Below are 8,058 nucleotides of genomic sequence, written 5' to 3' on the forward strand. Positions count from 1 at the left end.
AAAAGAAAAGTGTTGGGTTAATCCAGGGAATGTCAAAAATCCAGCTTGCATTTTCATTAGCATTTATGAAGGACATCATTTGTCTGTTGATTGATTCCTTAGATTCTGTATAAGGAAAGCATTTGGTCATTTGCAACATACCAATGTGGTTCACATTCACAATTTTGTTTGTAATGACATTCTGTGAACTGCAATTCAATTCATTGTAATTGATGTGCTTGTTTGACAATATAGCAGGAGGAGGAGGATCTTCTGGGCAACAAGAGGAAGTGGGACAAGACTGGGTTCTACCCATATGAGTCTGATGAAGATGAGCCGTACGAGGTAAGGCCTAGTTGAAATGTTATTTCTTCATTGAGTTAGTATTATGTGTTTATAGTTTTTGAATGCATAATGTATTAATGTCAGTCATTAATGTGTGCAGTATGAATCTGGAGATGATGTGGTCGAGGGGAACGTCGAGTCCTTTAAAGAGAAGGAGGTGTTGAAGATCAGGCCCCAAGGACCTGCTAAGTACTACAACTGGAGGAATGAAAAGTACCGGTGCCCCTACTGCAACAAGCCCAAGCCCAGGTCTGGGTTATTGGAGCATCTGATGGTGTTGGAAATATGCCCTAGAGGCAATAATAAATTAGTTATTATAATATTTCCTTGTTCATGATAATCGTTTATTATCCATGCTAGAATTGTATTGATAGGAAACTCAGATACATGTGTGGATACATAGACAACACCATGTCCCTAGTAAGCCTCTAGTTGACTAGCTCGTTGATCAATAGATGGTTACGGTTTCCTAACCATGGACATTGGATGTCATTGATAACGGGATCACATCATTAGGAGAATGATGTGATGGACAAGACCCAATCCTAAGCCTAGCACAAGATCATGTAGTTCGTATGCTAAAGCTTTTCTAATGTCAAGTATCATTTCCTTAGACCATGAGATTGTGCAACTCCCGGATACCGTAGGAGTGCTTTGGGTGTGCCAAACGTCACAACGTAACTAGGTGTCTATAAAGGTACACTACAGGTATCTCCGAAAGTGTTTGTTGGGTTGGCACGAATTGAGACTGGGATTTGTCACTCCGTGTAAACGGAGAGGTATCTCTGGGCCCACTCGGTAGGACATCATCATAATGTGCACAATGTGATCAAGGAGTTGATCACGGGATGATGTGTTACAGAACGAGTAAAGAGACTTGCCGGTAACGAGATTGAACAAGGTATCGGGATACCGATGATCGAATCTCGGGAAAGTATCGTACCGCTTGACAAAGGGAATTGTATACGGGATTGATTAAGTCCTTGACATCGTGGTTCATCCGATGAGATCATCGTGGAACATGTGGGAGCCAACATGGGTATCCAGATCCCGCTGTTGGTTATTGACCGGAGAGTCATCTCGGTCATGTCTGCATGTCTCCCGAACCCGTAGGGTCTACACACTTAAGATTCGGTGACGCTAGGGTTATAGAGATATTAGTATGCGGTAACCCGAAAGCTTTTCGGAGTCCCGGATGAGATCCCGGACGTCACGAGGAGTTTCGGAATGGTCCGTAGGTAAAGAATTATATATAGGGAGTGCTATTTCGGCCATCGGGACAAGTTTCGGGGTCACCGGTATTGTACCGGGACCACCGGAAGGGTCCCGGGGGTCCACCGGGTGGGGCCACCTGCCCCGGGGGGGCACATGGGCTGTAGGGGGTGCGCCTTGGCCTATATGGGCCAAGGGCACCAGCCCCAAGAGTCCCATGCGCCAAGAGAAGAGGGAAAGGAAGAGTCCTAAAGGGGGAAGGCATCTCCGAGGTGCCTTGGGGAGGAGGGACTCCTCCCTGGCCGCACCCTTCCTTGGAGGAAGGGCCAAGTCTGAGCCTCCCCCCTCTCCCTTGGCCCTATATATAGTGGGGGGGAGGGAGGGCAACCAAACCTAAGCCCTGGCGCCTCCCTCTCCCTCCCATGACACATCTCCCTCCTCCCGCAGCGCTTGGCGAAGCCCTGTTGGAATCCCGCTACTTCCACCACCACGCCGTCGTGTTGTTGGATCTCCATCAACCTCTCCTCCCCCCTTGCTGGATCAAGAAGGAGGAGACGTCGCTGCTCCGTACGCGTGTTGAACGCGGAGGTGCCATCCGCTCGGCGCTAGGATCATCGGTGATTTGGATCACGACAAGTACGACTCCATCAACCCCATTCTCTTGAACGCTTCCGCGTGCGATCTACAAGGGTATGTAGATCCACTCCTCCCTCATTGCTAGATGACTCCATAGATAGATCTTGGTGACACGAAGGAAATTTTTTAATTTATGCTACGTTACCCATCAGTGGCATCATGAGCTAGGTCTATGCGTAGTTTCTATGCACGAGTAGAATACAAAGTAGTTGTGGGCATTGATTTTGTTCAATATGCTTACCGTTACTAGTCCAATCTTGATTCGGTGGCATTATGGGATGAAGTGGCCCGGACCGACCTTACACGTACTCTTACGTGAGACTGGTTCCACCGACTGACATGCACTAGTTGCATAAGGTGGCTGGCGGGTGTCTGTCTCTCCCACTTTAGTCGGATCGGATTCAATGAAAAGGGTCCTTATGAAGGGTAAATAGCAATTGGCATATCACATTGTGGTTTTTGCGTAGGTAAGAAACATTCTTGCTAGAAACCCATAGCAGCCACGTAAAACATGCAAACAACAATTAGAGGACGTCTAACTTGTTTTTGCAGGGTATGCTATGTGATGTGATATGGCCAAAAGGATGTGATGAATGATATATGTGATGTATGAGATTGATCATGTTCTTGTAATAGGAATCACGACTTGCATGTCGATGAGTATGACAATCAGCAGGAGCCATAGGAGTTGTCTTAATTTATTTATGACCTGCGTGTCAACATAAACGTCATGTAATTACTTTACTTTTTTGCTAACCGTTAGCTATAGTAGTAGAAGTAATAGTTGGCGAGACAACTTCATGAAGACACGATGATGGAGATCATGATGATGGAGATCATGGTGTCATGCCGGTGACGATGATGATCATGGAGCCCCGAAGATGGAGATCAAAAGGAGCAATATGATATTGGCCATATCATGTCACTATTTGATTGCATGTGATGTTTATCATGTTTTTGCATCTTGTTTACTTAGAACGACGGTAGTAAATAAGATGATCCCTCATAATAATTTCAAGAAAGTGTTCCCCCTAACTGTGCACCGTTGCGACAGTTCGTTGTTTCGAAGCACCACGTGATGATCGGGTGTGATAGATTCTAACGTTCACATACAACAGGTGTAAGACAGATTTACACACGCAAAACACTTAGGTTGACTTGACGATCCTAGCATGTGTACAGACATGGCCTCGGAACACAGAAGACCGAAAGGTCGAGCATGAGTCGTATGGTAGATACGATCAACATGAAGATGTTCACCGATGTTGACTAGTCCGTCTCACGTGTTGATCGGACACGGCCTAGTTGACTCGGATCATGTAATCACTTAGATGACTAGAGGGATGTCTATCTGAGTGGGAGTTCATAAGATGAACTTATTTATCCTGAACGTAGTAAAAAGATCTTCGTAAATTATGTCGTAGCTCGCGCTTCAGTTCTACTGTTTAGATATGTTCCTAGAGAAAATTTAGTTGAAAGTTGATAATAGCAATTATGCGGACTAGGTCCGTAAACTGAGGATTGTCCTCATTGCTTCATAGAAGGCTTATGTCCTTAATGCACTGCTCAGTGTGTTGAACCTCGAACGTTGTCTGTGGATGTTGCGAACATCTGACATACACATTTTGATAACTACGTGATAGTTCAGTTAAACGGCTTAGAGTTGAGGCACCGAAGACATTTTGAAACATCGCGAAACATATGAGATGTTTCGAGGGCTGAAATTGGGATTTCAGGCTCGTGCCCACGTCAAGAGGTATAAGACCTCCGATGATTTTCTTAGCCTACAAACTAAGGGAGAAAAGCTCATTTGTTGAGTTTGTGCTCAGATTGTCTGAGTACAACAAACGCTTGAATCGAGTGGGAGTTGATCTTCCAGATGAAATAGTGATGGTTCTCCGAAGTCATTACCACCAAGCTGCTTGAGCTTTGTGATGAACTATAATATATCAGGGACATATATGATGATCCTTGAGATATTCGGGATGTTTGACACCGCGAAAGTAGAAATCAAGAAGGAGCATCAATTGTTGATGGTTGGTGAAACCACTAGTTTCAAGAAGGGCAAGGGAACAAAGGGATACTTCATGAAACGGCAATTCAGCTGCTGCTCTAGTGAAGAAACCCAAGGTTGAACCCAAACCCGAGACTGAGTGCTTCTGTAATAAGGGGAACAGCCACTGGAGCAGAATTACCCTAGATACTTGGTAGATGAGAAGGCTGGCAAGGTCGATAGAAGTATATTGGATATACATTGTGTTGATGTGTACTTTACTAGTACTCCTAGTAGCACTAGGGTATTAGATACTGGTTCGGTTGCTAAGTGTTAGTAACTCGAAATAAAAGCTACGGAATAAACGGAGACTAGCTAAAGGTGAGCTGACGATATGTGTTGGAAGTGTTTCCAGGGTTGATATGATCAAGCATCGTACGCTCACTCTACCATCGAGATTGGTATTAAAACCTAAATAATTGTTATTTGGTGTTTGCGTTGAGCATAGACATGATTGGATTATGTCTATCGCAATACGGTTATTCATTTAAAGAGAATAATGGTTACTCTGTTTATTTGAATAATACCTTCAATGGTCTTGCACCTAAAATAAATGGTTCATTGAATCTCAATCGTAGTGATACACATGTTCATGCCAAAAGATAGTAATGATAGTACCACCTACTTGTGGCACTGCCACTTAAGTCATATCGGTATAAAACGCATGAAGAAGCTCCATGTTGATGGATCTTTGGGCTCACTCATTTTTGAAAGGTTTGAGACATGCGAACCATGTCTATTGGTGTATATGCATGAAGAAACTCCATGCAAATGGACCGTTTGGACTCACTTGATTTTGAATCACTTGAGACATGCAAATCATACCACATGGGCAAGATGACTGAAAGCCTCGTTTTTCAGTAAAATGGAACTAGAAAGCAACTTGTTGGAAGTAATACATTTTGATGTGTGCAGTCCAATGAGTGTTGAGGCATGTAGTGGATATCGTTATGTTCTTACTTCACAGATGATTTGAGTAGATGTTGAGTATATTTACTTGATGAATCACGAGTCTGAATTATTGAAAGGTTCAAGTAATTTCAGCGTGAAGTTGAAAGATCGTCGTGATAAGAGGATAAAAGATCTATGATATGATCATAGAGATGAATATCTGAATTACGAGTTTGGCACAGAATTAAGACATTGTGGAAATTGTTTCACAACTAATACAGCCTAGAACACCGTAGTGTGATGGTGTGTCCGAACATCATAACTGCACCCTATTGGATATGATGCATACCGTGATGTCTCTTATCGAATTACCACGATAGTTTATGGGTTAGGCATTAAAGACAACCACATTCACTTTAAATAGGGCACCACGTAATTCCGATGAGATGACACCGTATGAACTATGGTTTAGGGAAACCTAAGCTGTCATTTCTTAAAAGTTTGGGGCTGCGACGCTTATGTGAAAAAGTTTCAGGCTGATAAGCTCGAACCCAAAGCGGATAAATGCATCTTCATAGGACACCCAAAACAGTTGGGTGTACCTCCTATCTCAGATTTGAAAGCAATAAGGGATTGTTTCTAGAATCGGGTCCTTTCTCGAGGAAAAGTTTCTCTCGAAAGAATTGAGTGGGAGGATGGTGGAGACTTGATGAGGTTATTGAACCATCTCTTCAACTAGCGTGTGGCAGGGCACAGGGAGTTGTTCCTGTGGCACCTACACCAATTGAAGTGGAAGCTTATGATAGTTATCATGAAACTTCAGATCAAGTCACTACCAAACCTCGTAGGATGACAAGGATGCGTACTACTTCAGAGTGGTACGTAATCCTGTCTTGGAAGTCATGTTGCTAGACAACAATGAACCTACGAGCTATGGAGAAGCGATGGTGGGCCCGGATTCCGAAAAATGGCTCGAGGCCATAAAATCTGAGAGAGGATCCATGTATGAAAACAAAGTGTAGACTTTGGCAGAACAGCTCGATGGTCATAAGGCTGTTGAGTGCAGATGGATTTTAAAAGGAAGACGGACAATGATGGTAAGTATCACCATTAAGAAAGCTCGACTTGTCGTTAAGAAGTTTCCGACAAGTTCAAGGAGTTGACTACGGTGAGACTTCCTCACTCGTAGCGATGCTAAGAGTCTGTTGGAATTATATTAGCGATTACTGCATTATTTAGGAAATCTTGCAGATAGGATGTCAAAACATTGTTTCCTTGACGATTTTCTTGAGGAAAGGTTGTATGTGATACAATCGGAAGGTTTTGTCAATCCTGAAAGATGCTAATAGGTATGCAAAGCTCCAGCAATCCTTCTAAGGACTGGAGTAAGCATCTCGGAGTTGGAATGTATGCTTTGATAAGATGGTCAAAGTTTTGGGTGTATACAAAGTTTATGAGAAACTTGTATTTCCAAAGAAGTGAGTGGGAGCACTATAGAATTTCTGATGAGTATATGTTGTTGACATATTGTTGATCAGAAATGACGTAGAATTTCTGGAAAGCATATAGGGTTATTTGGAAAGTGTTTTTCAATGGAAAGCCTGGATCAAGCTACTTGAACATTGACCATCAAGATCTATAAGGATAGATCAAAATGCTTAATGGTACTTTCAAGTGAGCACATACCTTGACATGATCTTGAAGGTGTTCAAGATGGACCAGTCAAAGAAGGAGTTCTTGCCTGAGTTGTAAGGTATGAAGTTAAGACTTAAAGCTCGACCACGGCAGAAGAATGAGGAAGGACGAAGGTCGTCCCCTATGATTTTGTCATAGGCTCTATACGGTATGCCATGCTGAGTACTGCACCTGATGTGTGCCTTGCCACATATCTGGCAAGAGGGTACAAAGGTAATCTAGGAGTAGATCACCAGATAGCGGTCTAAATTATCCTTAGAGGAATAAGGATATGTTTCTCGGTTATGGAGGTGATAAAGAGTTCGATGTAAAGAGTTACGTCGATGCAAGCTTAACACCTATCCGGATAGCTCTGAGTAGAGATACCGGATACGTATAAGGGAGCAACAATTTAGAATAGCTCCAAGTAGAACAGTTATTTGAAATGGCTCCAAATATAGCGTAGTAGCTGCATCTACAAGATGACATAGAGATTTGCGAAGTACATACGGATCTGAAAGATTCAGACCCGTTGACTATAACATCTCTCACAAGCATAACATGATCAAACCCAGAACTCATCGAGTGTTGATCACATGGTAATGTGAACTAGATTATTGACTCTAGTAAACTCTTTGGGGGTTAGTCACATGGGGATGTGACCTTGAGTGTTAATCACATAGCGATGTGAACTGGATTATTGACTCTAGTGCAAGTGGGAGACTGTTGGAAATATGCCCTAGAGGCAATAATAAATTAGTTATTATAATATTTCCTTGTTCATGATAATCGTTTATTATCCATGCTAGAATTGTATTGATAGGAAACTCAGATACATGTGTGGATACATAGACAACACCATGTCCCTAGTAAGCCTCTAGTTGACTAGCTCGTTGATCAATAGATGGTTACGGTTTCCTGACCATGGACATTGGATGTCATTGATAACGGGATCACATCATTAGGAGAATGATGTGATGGACAAGACCCAATCCTAAGCCGAGCACAAGATCATGTAGTTCGTATGCTAAAGCTTTTCTAATGTCAAGTATCATTTCCTTAGACCATGAGATTGTGCAACTCTCGGATACCGTAGGAGTGCTTTGGGTGTGCCAAACGTCACAATGTAACTGGGTGGCTATAAAGGTACACTACAGGTATCTCCGAAAGTCTCTGTTGGGTCGGCACGAATCGAGATTGGGATTTGTCACTCCGTGTAAACGAAGAGGTATCTCTGGGCCCACTCGGTAGGACATCATCATAATGTG

The 8,058-nt window shown here is 42.9% G+C and overlaps 1 long non-coding RNA gene across 1 annotated transcript in view; it reads left to right on the forward strand.

Annotated features, from left to right (window-relative positions):
• LOC119329881 overlaps positions 1–491 on the forward strand; it is a 2,133-nt gene extending 1,642 nt beyond the window's left edge. Inside the window, exons 2-3 of the long non-coding RNA XR_005159821.1 lie at positions 235–324; positions 425–491. This is a non-coding gene — a long non-coding RNA (uncharacterized LOC119329881). The remainder of the gene's footprint in view (positions 1–234; positions 325–424) is intronic.
• The last annotated feature ends 7,567 nt before the right edge of the window (positions 492–8,058 follow it).

This window comes from Triticum dicoccoides, chromosome 7A (genome assembly GCF_002162155.2).
Source record: "Triticum dicoccoides isolate Atlit2015 ecotype Zavitan chromosome 7A, WEW_v2.0, whole genome shotgun sequence".
Taxonomy (NCBI): Eukaryota; Viridiplantae; Streptophyta; class Magnoliopsida; order Poales; family Poaceae; genus Triticum; species Triticum dicoccoides.